The sequence below is a fragment of the Somniosus microcephalus genome, chromosome 1, assembly GCF_052327205.1.
Source record: "Somniosus microcephalus isolate GS21.2 chromosome 1, FLI_Smic_1.0, whole genome shotgun sequence".
Classification (NCBI taxonomy): domain Eukaryota; kingdom Metazoa; phylum Chordata; class Chondrichthyes; order Squaliformes; family Somniosidae; genus Somniosus; species Somniosus microcephalus.
This window is the reverse complement of record NC_140987.1, coordinates 236368803-236386878: the sequence shown is the minus strand read 5'-3', so window position 1 is coordinate 236386878 and position 18076 is coordinate 236368803.

Genomic DNA, 18076 nt, shown 5'->3' with positions numbered 1-18076 from the left:
TTGGGAATCCCGGCCGGCCATCGTTAACTTTGAAATTGTGGATCAATATGAGACACGCAGTTTCATTATAATATTTAAATTGACAACTCCTAGTAGTGGGTTGGTCGGCTACCCCCCGCCCACCCCACCTCCCACCTCTGATAACACCGGAAGTTGGCGGGCTGGAGGCAGGTTGGTGTTGGGATTGATATTTTTAACACTTTAGCCTCCCACCTAACCCAAACCCGCCCTTTTTTTGGGTTAAAATTCCCCCTACAGTACCAAAAGCATGTCCTATTAGCTGTAAGGGTCATGTGTTTCAGCCCTCTAGTGGCTTTGACTAGAATAATGGCAGAGAATAAGGTAAATGGGCAGAGAGGGACATAGCGGTCACTCCTCGTTGCACCCCTTATGGAGATGTAAAAGTGCTCAATGAAGGGCCTCACTGTGAGGACAATGTTTCAAGTATGCCCAAGGTTCCTGAACATCAGCACTCACTCGAAAAATTACCCCTGTAATGCAAACTTAGGCCACCAAAGTACAAAAGTGAATAGAATAGAAAAAATGTATTCAGCTACTTATTGATGTAAATAGCTAATTGGAGGTGTGGGTGGAGGCCTAAAACTTTATGTATTAGCTCATGACTTCCACTGCTGCATTTCACTGCTCAGTAAAAGGGTTCAACTCTGTCCTGAGAAGAGGTTATTTGGAAACCTAAGTTGCAGCCTCCCCACCCCCATTAAATATTTGTACAATGTAAATGACAGAATAGAAACACCTTGCACTAATCACATCAATAATATCGGATTTATATGTGAAGGCTGATTTTATAAAATCAACTCCATTAAGAGCATAAATGGGAAATTTGTGCTCGTGCTCCCCTTGAGTCAATGTGGGTAATTTTGACTTTGGCCGATAGTATAAAACAGGCGATGTCGGATCAGCATTGCCCCCGATCTTCATTTCCATTTCAACAGCTCTCGTTTTACACTGTCGCCCGAAGTTAAAACCACCCTCAATGGTTAAATACTGAATTGCTGATACTCTCTCCCTGCCAAATTTCATAAAGTCCACTCTCGTTTGTGCTCTTAAACTAGTGCATTTCATGTATCTACTTCAGAGGAATTAAGATAGTTTGCTTGCAGCTTTTCACATCATAAGTCAATTGCAAACATGAACTGAGTGTGCACCTACAACATGACTTTTTGGGGTTCATTAAAGTCCAACCCCTGAACTGCCAAACCCTGAACTGCCTGTATACTGTTACACAACAGCTGGAAATGATCAGTGGTTTGGATAATTGATTTATTAGATGGCTCTCACTTTCTAACCTGTTCTCCCGTCCTCTTTCAGAAGGTTCCATATCCTGGGACACCTTGCTGCAATGTGCTATAGTTAAAATTCCTTTTTTAATTCTGTTAATTTGAGGAAACATTTAAAAGTTTTTTTTAATTTCAAATATAGGAACATTTTCCCTCCCCTTTAGGATTCATTCCTCCCCCCCAACTGTAAAATTTATGGAATATATAAAAAACCAAACCCATGGACATTGAACTGTGAAATATAAAAGCCATACCTCAGCACACAGAGGTGGGCTATGCAGTAAGGGGTTAATTCAAACATTGCAATGAAACTATGGCTCATTTAAAGAGACTGGAAAAGACATTATCATAGTCAAATGATACAGGACAACTGCAATTGATTCAGTACAATTAAGGTATTGAGAATGCCATCAGCATTGACAATAGCACTGGACGACAGCCATTACCATCTGAATGGTTCCTGCCAAGAAGAAAAAGGGACATTCACACATTTGTTAACTTTGGAATCAGGAATCTTGTACCACAGAAGGGTTGCATTGTTTAAACAGCATCAGAACTGATCAGGCCCGTCCAGATTAGGGCGTGGAATAATCTCATAATTAAAAGGTGTTAACCATCGGATGTTACAACAGGAAACATGTTCAAGATAAAAACAGAAAATGCTGGAGATGCTCAGCAGATCAGGCAGCATCTGTGAAGAGAGAAACAGAGTTAATGTTTCAGGCCGATGACCTTTCATCAGAACTGGAAAAAAGCAGGAAATGGAACAGATTTTTTAGCAAGTGTAGAGGCTGGGAAAGGGGGTGGGGGTGATGAAAGAACAAAAGGGAAGGTCTGTGATAGGATAGAAGGCAGGAGAGGTTAAGAGACATTAAGAGATATTCAAGGCAAAAGGAGATGTTAATGGGACAGGTTAAGAAACAAAGGATGGCTGTCTTTCATTCTGCCAGCGCAATTTACACTTCATTTATAGAGCCATCTGTAAGGTGGGGGGGACGGGAACAGAACCTCCAACACCCCTTTACTCTTGGGTTTCATTTCATCCAACTAATTTGGCACTTAGGGTGGAATATAGTGTTCACCAATCTGTAATGTGATTGAATATGTTCTACCCTAAAATTTACAATGACACAAGATAATTCAATAACTCCGACAAACATCATGAAACTTACACTTAGGTTTTGCCATTGCTTGTTAGAAATCCTTGCAACAGCTTTTCCTGGCATGGGCCTCCCCTCTTTCAACACTCTTGACTTTGAATTGGGCTCCATTCTGGGAGCTTCGATTGTCCATCAGGGCATGTGCAGTGTCTTCCACCCCTCAGCGACGTCACTACCTCTATATACCTATAAATCTATCTTACCTTTTTGGCTCATTGTATTGCTTTTTTTGTGGTTTGTTCCTTCTTCTGGATTTTATTATAAATTTCCCAGAAAAGCTGACGCTCCTAAGGGTTAGCGTGGGGGAACAAAAACACAGTTGATGTGAAAGGCTTTGAGGAGCTTTTTGAAAGCAGGGAGCGAGATAGCAAGGAGGAATAAACTAGGCAAGGAGCTCCAAAGGGCAGAAGCCTAAAGGATGAACGAACTGAAGTTGTAAGGGACCAAGGAGAAGCCCAGAGTTAGACTATCACTAAATCATTAGTGCATTGGCACTGTCAAGATAAACAAAAGTTTAACTGTGGTTTTGCACCACCTCTTAATCTGTGATTTATCCAGAGAGTCAGTAGAGTATCGAACTCGCTAACACTAGGAGTATTTGAGGCAAATAGCAGAGCTGCATTTAAGGGGAAGCTAGATAAATACATGAGGGAGAAAGTAATAGAAGGTTACGCTGATAGGGTGATACGAGATTTGGTGGGAGGAGGCTCGTGTGGAGCATAAACACCAGCATGGACCAGTTGGGCCGAATGGCCTGTTTCTGTGCTGTACATTCTGTATAATTCTGTGTGATCTGACTGCTGTGTGAATCTTGAAACAAATCCTTTCTGCATTTCTGCTAGAATAGAAAGAAGGGGAAAAATGCAGAATGAAGGAAAAGGCATCTGAACTATTCCATGTTGGTCATGTAAACAAAAGGACCAATGCAGTAAGAAGTGAATGAAGAAATCTAAGTATAAACCTAGAGAGAAAAAATATATAGAGAATACAGAGCAGGACAGAAAATGAGAGTAATAGGGAAAAAATTAAACGTTAGAAAGGAAAAACAAACGTCCACAAATTATAAAAGATAGCGGGAGCGATTTTTGCATGATACTTTAGGTGCTCAAGAGCCGCAGAGGTGGCCAAATGGGGTCTTAAGCTGCAATGCTGGTTTAGCCCATGTTTAGCACATGATGCCATCTTGATAAAGGAGTTAAAGCATGCACTTGGAACGGCCGCCCAGAAGATCATTAAGGGACTGATGGAAAATTAAATTGCATGCTAGCGTTCATTAAAGAGGCTGCATGCCATTTTGTGAATGACGCTTCATTTAACGACCTCCCCTAACAGCAATCAGTGAACTGGAGTTAACAAGTCATTGCTGAATATTTTGATCACTACTTAAAGCCATGCTCAGTTTTTAATGTTCACTTACTGATTGAGAGCAACTGACGATACTGCGTTTGAAGAGACGGTTTGAGACACATTGGGAGACTTTCTGGGAAACCTTTGGTTGGGTATTAACTCGGAGGCGAGGAGATAGTGGGGGATGGCTGGATTGAGGTCGGGAAACCTGGAAAAGCAGGTCTCCCCGTTAAAATTGGCAGGACCTGATATCCACTTTTTGTCTCCATTTCCCGGCCGCAGCCAGCCACATTGAAAGGCTGGCTGACTGTTGGGTGGGTAACCCTTCGGTACCAGACCGTAGCCAGGGAGCGGAGCGGAGGGAGCGAGGCATAAAGTAGGCTGGATTATAGAGTGATCAGAGTCCACAGGCCACATAGGGGAGGCTGGGGATGAAAGAAGATTGGAATGCGCAGGCAACATCATGGAGGCTGGGGGAAGAAGAAGATTGGAGTCTGCAGGCAACATTTGGGAGGCCGGAACAGGGGGTGATTGGAGTCCAGAGGCCAAAAGAAGATTGGAGGCCAGAGCAGGGAGGGGAGATCCGAAAGATTGGAGGATGAGATTGGAGGCCTCATGGAGGAGATTGTAAGGGTTGGGGGTTGTCCATTCATGGGGGGTGGCTAAGCAGGTAAGCTAGATCCAGCAGGTAAGTGGAAAGGCAATTACCTCCTGGATCCATCAGTCCTTGCCTCCCTTTAGCAGCTGGGTTTCCTGAGGCCCGGGTGGATAAAATGGTGGATAAGTATGAGGCACGCAGCCTCATTATAATATTTAAATTGCCAACCCGCCTCCTGCTAGCGATTGGTTGCCCGCACCCCGTCCTGCCTCTGTTAAAACCAGAATTGGATGGGTTGGAGTCGAGTTGGGATCAGGATTCAGATTTTTTACATTTTAATATGCCACCCAACCCAAACCCGCCTGTTTTTGGGGGTTAAAATTTGCCCCTTTGTCAAGACTTCACCAACATTCCATCAACATTTTTCCTGTATATTCTTCACCTAAAAAGAGTGAGTGCTGTGCTACTCTACCTTCTTGGACACCTTATAGGAGTCTCCAGGAGAAAGGGAAAGTTGGTCATGGGCATCTTGCAAGGGGTCTCCCTTGGTCAGCATGAGGAATTAAAGGAGGAGATGAGGCCAGGCAGAGCAGCATCAGCTTCTGCAGGAGAGGGGGATAGCAGTGACAGGAGGGCTCTCAGCAGGAGGCCCTATCTACCCAGGGTCTTCAGAGAACACTACTCCTACATTCACATGACCCAAGACCAGTGCATGAGGAGGCTGCGCTTTACCAAGGAGGTCATCACAGAGACATGTGGCCTTGCTGAATGAAAACTCAGATGTTGCAACACAGCCAGGATCGCATTCTCTGTGGCAGTCAAGGTCACAGTGTAAAGGAAAAAGCCATATTCCAAGAGATACACCATCCTATGAACAGATTTATGATATTATTAAAACATGATATACTGGGTTTAAAAATCTAAAGTCTCAACGACACAAGCTGTGCAAACAGGCTTCTGAGATGGGATGGTTTGATAACACAAAAGATGTAAACACCACAAGCTTTTGAAATGGGAATTTGTTAAAAATACTAAAACAATGGCCTATTGAAATAGCAGTTTGGCACTTCCAGAAGGTCTGGAGTTTGGGAAAAATACAATGGAATGACCCAAGTAAAGTGTTAAAATCCAACACTTCGAACAGGAACACAGAATATTAAAAAACCATGTGCCTTTGTAAAAGTAACATCAAATGAAACAGGAAACACGATATATTATAACCAACTAAGATGGCTAGGAAAACAAACACCCTAGTTGAAATGTTTTTAATTTACATGATGTAAATATGATACCAACAGAACACTTTGAAGGTATGACTTCAATAGATGCACCAAGCAATCACATGGTGGTGTTTGTATTGAACTTGGAACACCACAGAGACAGGAGTCTGTGGTTGTAACCAGTTAAGGTGGTTTTAGAATTGAATGGAAGTCCTTCGATAAGAATGGCATCAAATAAATACTACTGTCATATTGTGTTTTATGATAAGTTTTTGAAACACCTAAACAACAGACAGAAGTCTGCAAGCTAACAGTTGAATTGGCAGTAAGTATAGAGAAAAGTCAACAGGAAGATGACTAGAGATAATTAGCTTACACCAGCAGAAAACTTCAAAGGATAAACCACTAAAAAAAGGTATAAAAATAGAGCTTTTCAGATAGACAGTCAGAAGTCGCTGAAAGGGGCGAGTGACTCTCAACTTCAGAGGCACGCTCTGTAAGTTTTTAACTCTGAGTCTCGGGGATCAAGGTATTTTTAATTTGATTTTGGTGGATATTCTGGATTAGAATTAAGAATAAGAAATGTAAAAATGTACAAAGTTAAGATTTGAGAATAAGAATCTCTGAGGATAAGAAATGTAAACTATTTATTTTTCAACTGTTAATGTTATGACTGACTCAACAGCTGTTAAATGTATGTCGGCTTTTAAATAAATCTATATATCTTTAGAATTGTCTCAAGTAGTATTTCTGTATCAAACTCGCAAACTCAATTTCTTTACACTCTTTTGTAAGGAGTTGCAGAATTCTGGAGGGGGGGTTTCCGGACCCTCATAATATCCGGAAGGTTACAGTCTAGTTAAACTTATTAAAAGTGCTATCCGGAGGACAATAATATCTTCACGTCATTCCTTTCCTTTAGAGAGAGATAGTCTGAACCTTTAGACCCAATTAAGCATCTTATAGAATTCAGCTATCTTTACCTTTAGTTGATGGTGAACGTCTGGGGAATACGTCTGATCTGAGGTAGCCTGAAAAGGGCTAGGACTAGTAATTATCCCTTCAACAGTAGCACTTAAATTTTAGGCTACTGGAACCTTCCAGGCTGTCATAGGTGATATAAGTCACATATCACATTTCTGTTAAAGGGAGAGTGCTGAGGCTCTATACGCCCTACAGAATTAATATATATCATTCCCTTTTGCCCAAGAAGACCAGAGGCAGAGAGCACTAGGATTTGACAGGATTGTGGGATTCCCCCTTCCTGTGCAAGCATAGGAGATGCAACACCTGCCCTTTTACCTCTTCCCTTCCCACTGTCCAGGGCCCCAAACACTCCTTCCAGGTGAAACAGCAATTTACTTGAACTTCTTGAAATCTAGTATACTGTATTCACTGCTCACGATGCGGTCTCCTCTACATTGGGGAGACTAAATGCAGATTGGGAGCTCACTTTGCAGAACACCTCTGTTCAGTCCGTAAGGGTGATCCCGAGCTTCTGGTTGCCTGTCACTTTAATTCTCCTATTCTGACCTCTCCAACCTTGGCCTCTTAAACTGTTCCGATGAAGCTCAATGTATGCTCGAGGAACAGCACCTCATGTTTCGATTAGGCACTTTACAGCCTTCTGGACTCTACATCAAGTTCGACAATTTCAGACCATAACCTCTGCCCTTATCATTTACTTTTCTCTCCCTCACATGGCAGCTATCGATCATTCTGCCATTGCCATTTACAGTTCATCTAAAGTCACCTTTTGTTTCTTAACTTGTCCCATTACCATCTCCTTTTGCCTTGCACCATCTCCCTTTTGTCTCTTAATCTCTCCTGCCTTCCATCCTATCACAGACCTTCCCTTTTGTTCTTCCCTCCCCTCCCCCCTCTCCCTGCCCCTACACTTGCTTAAAAACCTGTTCCATCTCCAGCTGTTTCCAGTTCTGATGAAGGGTCATTGACCTGAAACATTAACTCTGTTTCTCTCTAACAGATGCTGCCTGACCTGCTGAGTATTTCCAGCATTTTCTGTTTTTATTTCAGATTTCCAGCATCCACAGTATTTTGCTTTTGTGCATGGCTGGCTGCTAGGTGAGAAGGGATACCCTCTGATGCCATGGCTCATGACTCCCCTGAGAAACCACCAGACACCAGCTGAGCACTCATACAATGAGAGCCACTCAGCCAGCAGGAATATCATTGAGTAAACCACTGGGGTCCTCAAGCAGAGGTGTAGATGCCTTAATTGGTCAGCAGGTCCCTGCAGTACTCGGCCAAGAATGTCTCTAGAATCATGGTTATTTGCTGCATGCTCCATAATCTGGCCATCATGAGAGACCAGCCATTACCACCAGCAATTTTGCCAGAGGGTCAAGCTCAGGAGTCAAAGAGGTGAAGAAGGCGGAAGAGGAGGAGGCGGAAGAGGAGGAGGAGGAAGAGGAAGAGGAGGATGTGGGGCACTAGGGGGAGCATTAGAGGCTTCCAGGTAGATGGCCCTTACCTGAGAGGGATGCTCACTGCCATCTACTTGAAGAGCGCTTTTGATAGACGTGCTCCACCATCAGACTCCATGCACAGTTGCCACATGATGTACCTTTCATGACTTAGGATCGATCAGGCAGTGCATCATCTGCATTCAATCTTTCTAAACCATTCCCCATGAAGTTCGCTATAAAAAAGATCACCGATTTCACCACATTCCAATTACTTTCATCACTGTTTATGTACATCAAAAATGAGCAAAATAAACATGACACAACCAATAGCACTTACAAATATGAAACTATTCACTCTTGTTCTTACCCTTAGTGGCTATCTATAAGTGCTCTTGCATAATCTAGTGCTTCTACAAAGTGCAACGTCAGTGGTATCTGCAGGTGAGATGGATGGCTGCTGAGAATCGGAAGAGGGTAATTCAGGTGTCCTCCTGGGATGCCCTTGAGAGGTTGTGGGCCATGATTGCCCCACCTCAGATGCACCATCTCAACATGGGCTTCAGCAATCTGGGCCACCTGGCTGACAGGCAACAGCAAGGGCAATGGAGTGGGTGGGGGAGGGAGCAACAATGCTGGCATCTGGAGAGAGGCCAGTAGGTTCCTGCTCCATGATTCCCACACCACTACCTCGGGGCATCTGTTCAGCCCACCCAATGAACTGGTGGAGGATAGAACTGTTTTTATCGGAGACACTCCCTTCAACCAAGGAGCCCAGAGCCACCTTGGCGGCTGTCTGAGCTTCCATTACAGCAGTTTGATGTTCCATGGTAGACGCAAGTATGAGATGTTAAACCGAGGCCCCGTCTGCTCTCTCAAGTGGATGTAAAAGATCCCATGGCACTATTTCTAAGAAGAACAGGGGAGCTATCCCTGGTGTCCTGGACAATATTTATCCCTCAATCAACATAACAAAAAAAAGCAGATTAACTGGTCATTATCACATTGCTGTTTGTGGGAGCTTGCTGTGTGCAAATTAGCTGCCGCGTTTCCCACATTACAACAGTGACTACACTCCAAAAAGTAATTCATTGGCTATAAAGCACTTTGAGACATCCGGTGGTTGTGAAAGGTGCTATATAAATGCAAGTCTTTCTTTGTTTTTTCTCAGACAGCTTCTCCTCACTACATCTCGGTAACCACCTCCATTACATGTCACCACCCATCTTGTTGCGTCTCCAGAACTCTTTTCTAAAGGGTTAAGGGGTAAAAATGTATTATTATCTTAATAAAGGGACATGTGTAAAGAGCCACCTGGAGACACTGGCAGACTTACAGAAGAGTAAGAAGACAGATGGCACAAGAGAATTTGAGAAAGATTGAAAGGGAAACCATGAGAAAAAGTGTCAAGAACAAGCAAAAGATAATGAGCAAAATATGTAAGAGGCACACCAGCCAGAAAGAGTGGAATGCAAACAGAAAAACAGAGAGGAGAACACAAGAAATTACGGATTAGGAAAGAAGCACACAGTTCCGGGAAGAAGGGATTTTTTTTGGTAGGCAAGCAATGTCACAGGAGATGGAGTAGAATTGTATAAATTCTATAGCTACATTGTAATCTATTCTGAGCAGAGAGCAGTCACTAGAACACAAAACCTCCTGCCTGTGCACCTTTTGGTTTCCAGCTTTCAAGATCTGATGAATGGAAAGAATGGAATTTTTAATATAGATATATTAATACCTTGAAAAGCAAGAGCTCTGTCGTTTAAACCTTCAAAGTACATTTACATTTGTCTTCAGGGCTTCAATTTTAAATGAAGTCAGCTGTGTTCAAGAAAACCAGGTCTACATGCGACTTAACCAGCGGTCCTTAAAGGGACCTCTGCAGGCTGCCGCCAAAAGGGTAAGATTTTTTAAAAACTTACCTGAATGTGGAGCCAGCAGCTCCTGCTACTGCCGGCCACTGCCGGTGACCTGAAATTGAAATTTTCTTCACCAGAGATGCTCAGCAAGTGTCTGCAGCTCACTGGCTTCATATGAATGAGGTCTGAGGCCCAAAATTAGGTGTGATTCAGGCCTACCCGTTCCAGTGCAGTGATCGTTCCCTGCATCCAGTTCACACCAGCAGGCTATCACAAACCAATTTTTAGGCCTGAATATCTGATTATTTAAAAAAATCAGGTCAACATCATTAACATTTTTGTGAAAAGGTAGAAGTCCTTTGCAACCTATTAAAATTAATTCAGGAATAAAAGTGTATGATTGTTTTGCATCTCATACACCATGCTTACAATTTGCAGCTGTATAAAATAGTTCAGGTGGAAGAAATATTACTAAAATCTATTAAATGGGATACTGAAGTAGAGTCTGGGATGAAATTAGAATAACTTTTCTTTTTTAAACTGCCTAAATGAAATAACTTAAAAGATAAACTAGGTCACATTTAAAAGCAATTGTAATGATTTACTGGTAGAAATGTTATACCGCTTCTAAACCTATTACAGGAGTAGTGTTCAGACAACATAATGGGAGAAATTATTATAATACTTAACTGAAACACTGCTAAAGCTGAGCAAAAATAGTATCTATGTCTATAACATGGCTTTTAATTTATTATTTAGTTAATGTGTCATGCATAGTCATAAGCTTGGGTTTATGAGCAATGTTACAGGATTTGTATCTTTTCCTGAAATGGATAAATTAGCAGTAAAACCCACATTACAGAATGACCCTATTTACACAAATCTACCAAAATCACTTAATCTGTTACTCCAAGTATTATGAATCCTCCTATCATATTAGCACACTCAAAACCCCTTTTATATATATTGCATTGGATGTTTCTGTCTGGATTGTTTCTAGTTAACTTAGATCTTAGATAATCCTAAAAATAATTATACTTTGTATCTGTACTTTTTAAAATTCATCCCTGGGATGTGGGCATCACTGGCAAGGCCAACATTTACTGCCCATCCCTAATTGCCCTTCTTGAACCGCTGCAGGTCTTAATACTGTTTTTCATAGCGGTGTGGTACAACTGAGTGCTCCTGCAGCCTCCACAAATCCAGCTTGAACCACTGCCACTCCAGCTCCCCTGCCATCTCCCATCCCTCCAACATCAGGGCCACCCAAAACAAACCTACCTTCTTCGGCCAGAAGCTGCCCAATATTGCAGTAGCCGGGAGCCACCGGTGTACCTCATGCAAATGAGGCCTGGCCCTCAAAATGGACTGGGCCTCCAGCTGGGACCACCTGGCGGCTGGCTAAAGTCTGCTCGGGGGGTGAGGGGGGGAGGCGGGGGGGAGTGGAATATCTCTTGTCATAACACCTAAGGGGAAAAATTTGGTTTTGCTCTTTTTTCGGCATTAACGTCGCTGGGGCGTTAATTTTAGTGCTCCGGAAAAAATTTGCACCCCTCCGCCTGAAATTGAGTTGTAGCGCCCCAAACAGGAGGTGGAGCACGACTAGAAGCACTTATTAACTTTTTTACGGCCTCATCCCACTTGAATGCAGAAGATGTTTGGCAGGTCAACAAATGTATGGGTGCTAGGGGTTCACTATGTGAATCAGATCTTGCCAGGCAGATCTGGCAGCTCACCTTGCCAGTCACCAGTTTAATACTTTTATGGTCTGCAGATTCGCTGATATTACTGAGCTCACCTGTAGATGTCTGGAAGAAGCTAGAGGCAAAATAAGTTGAGGGCTAATGGCCTTTATTGCAACAGGCGTTGCTTGCTCTGGAGTTTCGCCTCAAGCTTTCTTCCATTCACGAATTACTTTATTTTCAGCTTGAACATTCTCATCTGCACCTTCAGTCTCAATAATGCTATTGGCCCTAAAAAACTTCTCCATCCGCTCAATGTAAGAACTGAATGGTTCGCGAGCTCGGTCATACATGCCGAGGCTTCCGATGAACCCTGGAAGCATGGCCATGATTGTCCCGATCACGTCGAGCAGAGATTCAGCACGCTACCTGTGTACCTGTGAGAATCAATGCTGCTGCAAAGGTGAAGAACAGATAATTCTGCACGAGCATTAATAGTAAAGCATCGCAAAAATTCAGTTTAGGTGTCACAAATTCACCTAAACTTGTCCACCTGAAGGTTGAACACTGTGTCCTTCCATGATCCCTAAAATGGCTTTGGGATCCCATCCTCATCCCCAGAATGTAATGTATGCGGGGGCAGAACAACTGAAGGACAGAGACATGATGAGTTGTTAGTACATGTGCTTGCTTTATTAGGCCAGAGCAAACTGAGCATGCTCATACCAAACCATGTGATAATACATTAGTCATGATGTAACCAGTAGCTGAAATATAGCCGAAACCAAGGGGTTTCTGTTTGATCCCACGGCTCACTCCAAATCACCCTAGATTTTAGACACATTTAGTTCATGCGAGTGAGGGCTTGTCTACGTGAATGACTTGATAAACTGAACATGAAAAAAATATCTATAGTAAAAACACCATCAGCCCTTGCTTACTCAACTTACTTGACCCAAAATATCTGGAGACCAACATCCAATTGAAGAATGGTGACTTCCATGTCTATATGTGAATATTCCCTCTTTCTATTGATAATAACGCCATTGCAATTATGCTTAGCGATATTACAGTACAAATACTTAATGTATTCATATCAGATTTCTCTATCAGCCTTTTAACAGAAGCATGGTTAACGTCTCACTTAAAACAGTGGGCAGAGGAATTTAACACATGTTTTAAGCACCAATGCCATAATACAGTATTGTTTCTGGAGTGGTGTCTTCATAACTAACTTACTGCTTGCCCTCACACTGTAATTACAGAATAAAAGTTTGGATCATCGGGAAAGTAATTGGGGAAATTCAAAGCTATAGCTTTTTTACCGTTGGTGAAAGGGTATGTTGCTCTGTCGTACAGCAGAAAGTAATTTATCTCTTTTCACCTCTGCATATTTTCTTCAATAATAGAAGGTTTTTATTATTAAAAGTATAATCGAGAATGTGTATATGTAAAAGGCTCTAGTGTAATGGCCTTTGAGCAATATTGTACCTTGGTTTTGGGTAATTCATCATCCCAGTGAAGTTTGAAAGTCCTGAAATGCCAAGTAAATTTATAGCTTCTACTTCTGATGAACAGGCCTCTACCTGTGAGGTCTTTTATGGAAGTAGTCATTGTAATTGCATTGTTATGTTAATTTTTTGCCATGAGTTATAGCTACTCATCTGCTTTGTACTGTGCTTTTTTGGATTGCTACAAAACCTGGCTTAAGATATACATCACTGAGCCTCAAGTGGTTTGGAAAAAAACTTTCTGTATCCACCAGCAACAGTGTATCAAGCAAATATAGATAAGTGTGGCGGAACCACCAGAGGATTACGGACAATTGTATATAATTCCTTTTACAGCAATGTAGTACAGCTGGGGGCTGCACCTTTAATGTATCTGTTAACTGTAATAGGGCTTCTTTCCTGTACTCCGCATGATGACGTCATGCCGTCTGTCACGTGATCTCTCAACGGCGGGAAGAACGTGATGACGTCATGACGTCAGAGCTCGGAACTTTCTAGCAGTAGAGCTCGGAACCTTCTAGCAGTTGAGCTCGGAACCTGTTAGCAGTTGAGCTCGGAACCTGCTAGCAGTTGAGCTCGAAACATTCTAGCGGTTTCCAGAGAGGCTTTCAAGCAGACCAGGCCTATTTGCATTGTATCCTACAGTTTCCTGTACAGCTTCGCTTGTTCATTAAATGTTATTGTTTTTGATTTTCTGAGTCGATCCCAATTCTTTGGCTAGGAACCCCAGTTCCTACATAAGTATGATTTTAACCATCATACCATTTCCTTACATGCTGCAAATTGTGCCATCAAATGAGGCTCTAGTGTTGCAATAGATATGGAGTACGGCAGCATCGTGGTTATCTTACTGGACTAGTAATCCAGAGGCCTGGACCAATGATTTGGAAGTTCAAATCCCCCCACAGCAGCTGGGGAATTTAAATTCAGTTAATTAAATAAATCTGGAATCAAAAAAAAATCAGTAATGTTTATCATTAAACTATCGGATTGTCATAAAAACCCATCAGGTTCACTAATGTCCTTTAGGGAAGGTAATCTGTCCAGTTTGGCCTATATGTTAGTCCAGACCCACAGCAATGTGGTTGACTCTTAACTGCCCTCTGAAATGGTGGCTCACCACCTCCTCAAGGGCAATTAAGAATGGGCAATAAATGCTGGCCTTGTGGATGAATAAAAAAAAATTGGTTGTTCACTGGGCTTTGGAGTACGGGGAATTATAATTGACTCCATCTCTAGGAAAAGGAGAGGTGCATAACTAATGTTAATAGTCTCCCATTACTAAGCAACATTTTTCAGTGAGACTAACTGATGCGCTATCAATGCGCTATCAATAACTCAAAAGACTGAGATTAAGCGAGTAACTAACAGGCTTTTATTAATAAGAGAATGAAGGTGTGCCTCGAGTGGCCGACCGGTCCAGAATACAGAGGGACTGTGGAGCAGTCACCTTTATACCTGGACTCGTGGGAGGAGTCAGCCGAGGCATGTACAGGCATGTACACAGTGGAATACAAACAGTGGTTTACCACATTCACGCCTTGTTTAAAAATGAGTCCGGTGGGGTGAAGTGTATTAAAAGTTAGTGTATTGTAGTCTCTCCGGAGGTCTTGTCTGCCGCTGTGATCGACGTGGCGACGGCAGGGGTAGTGAAGCTTCCGGCGTCGAGTCCCGCGTAGGCTGGGGCACTGGTGTGTAGTCCTCGTGGGTGTCGAGCGGGTCGCGGGGACCAGGCCTGCCGTCTGCTGGGGCTGGATATTGGATCGTGGGAGGGGGTGGTAGTGGGTTGTGGGTTACTGCAGCCCCCGAGGGTGCGAGGTCTCGTATGGAGACTGTGTCCTCCAGCCCGTCCGGGTACGCAATGTAAGCATACTGGGGGTTGGCATGGAGGAGGTCGACCCTCTCGACCAGGGGGTCCGTTTTATGGGTCCTCATGTGTCTTCTCAGTAGGACCGGCCCTGGGGACGTCAGCCATGGCGGTAGCGATGTCCCCGATGTGGACTTCCTTGGGAAGACAAACATTTTCTCATGAGGGGTGGTGTTAGTGGCAGTGCAGAGCAATGACCGAATAGAGTGGAGCGCATCGGGGAGCACATCCTGCCAGCGGGAGGTCGGAAGGCCCCTAGACTTTAAGGCTAGCAGGGCGGCCTTCCAAACTGTCGCATTCTCTCTTTCCACCTGTCCGTTCCCCCGGGGGTTGTAACTGGTGGTCCTGCTTGTGGCAATACCCCTAGCGAGCAGGTACTGGCGGAGTTCGTCGCTCATAAACGATGAGCCCCGGTCGCTATGGATATAGCTGGGGAAACCGAACAGGGTGAAGAGGTCGTTCAGACATTTAATTACCGTGGCACTGGTCATGTCCGGGCAGGGGATGGCGAATGGGAAACGGGAGTACTCATCAATAATGTTGAGGAAGTACACATTGCGGTCGGAGGAGGGGAGAGGCCCTTTAAAATCGACGCTCAGGCGCTCGAAGGGGCGAGTGGCTTTTATCAGGTGAGCCCTGTCTGGTCTATAAAAGTGCGGTTTGCACTCAGCGCAGACTTGGCAGTTCCTGGTCATGGTCCTGACCTCCTCAATGGAGTAAGGCAGGTTGCGGGCCTTGATGAAGTGGGAGAACCTGGTGACCCCCGGGTGGCAGAGGTCATTGTGGAGGGCCCGCAGTCTATCGATCTGCGCGCTGGCGCAGGTGCCACGCGATAGAGCATCCGGGGGTTCATTGAGCTTCCTGGGCTGGTACGAGATCTCGTAATTGTAGGTGGAGAGTTCGATTCTCCACCTCAAGATCTTGTCGGTTTTGATTTTGCCCCTCTGCTTGTTGTTAAACATAAAAGCAACTGAATGCTGGTCAGTGAGCAGGGTAAATCGTTTTCCGGCCAGGTAGTGCCTCCAATGACGCACGGCCTCCACAATAGCCTGGGCCTCTTTCTCAACAGCGGAGTGTCTGGTCTCCGGGCCCTGGAGGGTTCGTGAAAAGAAGGCCACGGGTCTCCCCGCCTGATTAAGGGTAGCGGCCAGGGCAAAGTCGGACGCGTCGCTTTCCACCTGGAAGGGGATGGACTCGTCCACTGCGTGCATGGTGGCTTTGGCAATGTCTTCCTTGATACGGTGGAAGGCTAAGCGGGCCTCTGCCATCACGGGAAAGGAGGTGGACTTGAACAGCGGACGGGCCTTGTCCGCATAGTAGGGGACCCACTGGGCGTAATAGGAGAAAAACCCTAGGCACCTCTTCAGGGCCTTGAGGCAGTGGGGCAGTGGGAGTTCCATAAGGGGACGCATCCGGTCGGGGTCGGGATTAATGACTCCGTGTTCCACAACACAGCCAAGGCTGGCGAGGCGGGTTGTGCGGAATATGCACTTCTCCTTGTTATATGTCAGGTTCAGGAGTTGGGCAGTGCGGAGGAATTTTTCGAGGTTTGCGTCATGGTCCTGCAAGTCATGGCCGCAGATGGTCACATTGTCCAGATATGGGAAAGCGGCCTGCAACGCATTTTGATCGACCATCCGGTCCATCTCCCTTTGGAAGACGGAGACCCCGTTGGTGACGCCAAAGGGAACCCTAAGGAAGTGATAGAGGCGGCCGTTTGCCTCAAAGGCAGTATACTGGCGGCCCTCAGGGTGGATAGGGAGCTGGTGGTACGCTGATTTCAGGTCAATGGTCGAGAAGACGTGGTACTGCGCGATCTGGTTGACCATATCAGCTATGCGGGGGAGTGGGTAAGCGTCCAGCAGGGTGTAGCGATTTATTGTCTGGCTGTAGTCGATGACCAGGCGCTGCTTCTCGCCGGTCTTAACGACCACAACCTGGGCTCGCCAGGGGCTGGTGCTGCCCTCAATAATCCCCTCCTTCAGGAGCCGCTCCACTTCGGTTTTAATGAAAACCCTGTCCCCGGCACTGTATCGCCTGCTCTTTGTGGCGATGGGCTTATAGTCGGGGGTGAGATTAGCAAACAGTGGGGGCGGGGGTGACTCTGAGTGTGGAGAGGTTGCACCTGGTGCGCGGCGGGCAATTTTGAAGCTGCTGGCTGCGGACTGTGAGTGGGGGGAGGGGTCCACCATACGCCATCGTAACACTTTTAAGGTGGCACTGAAAATCTAACCCCAGTAGAACGGCAGCGCAGAGGTGGGGCAGGACCAGAAGTTTAAAATTATTGTACACAGTCCCGTCTACTACAAGTGTCACCACGCAGTAGCCGCCAATGTCCGCCGACTGGGACTCGGAGGCCATAGAAATCCGCTGGTGCGCAGGCAGGACTGGGAGAGAGCAACGCCGCACCGTGTTGGGGTGGATGAAGCTCTCCGTGCTCCCAGAGTCAAAAAGGCAGATTGTTTCGTGACCATTTACCTTGATGTCCATTGTGGACCGGGCCAGTTGGTGTGGTCTCGCTTGGTCCAGCGTAACGGAGGCCAGCGTAGGGGTCGGTGTGTCGCTGCGGGTATCAGATGAGGCGGTGTTGGGGGCCTGTTGTGTCCCGGCTGTCATCCAAGATGGCGGCGTCCATGATCCCCATGTGGCTGGAGGCGTCCAAAATGGCTGCTGTTCCGGTGGTTCGCACATGGCTGGGGAGGCCCAAGATGGTGGCCCGCACGGCCCACACGCGGCGCTGCTGGGGTTCGGGGTGGCTTTGGTTCTGCGGACGCTGGCGTAGTGTCCCTTCTTCCCGCAGCCCGAGCAGATCGCATTTTTTGCCGGGCAGCGCGCTCTGGGGTGTTTGGCCTGGCCACAGAAGCAGCATTTCTGGCCTTGGGGCACTGCTGTCTGGCCTTGGGACACTGCTGCGGTAGTTGGGCCATTGCTGGGATGTGGCTGGGGTGGCACGGCGCTATGAGACGGTCCTACCGTGTCCCAGGCTGTCGTTCCCCACGGCGTCCACGGTGCCGAGGAGTAGGCATCCATGCCCCGGTAGGCTGCGTCCAATGATAGTGCGAGTTCAGAGGCCTTGTTGAGATCGAGGTCACTCTGCTCCAA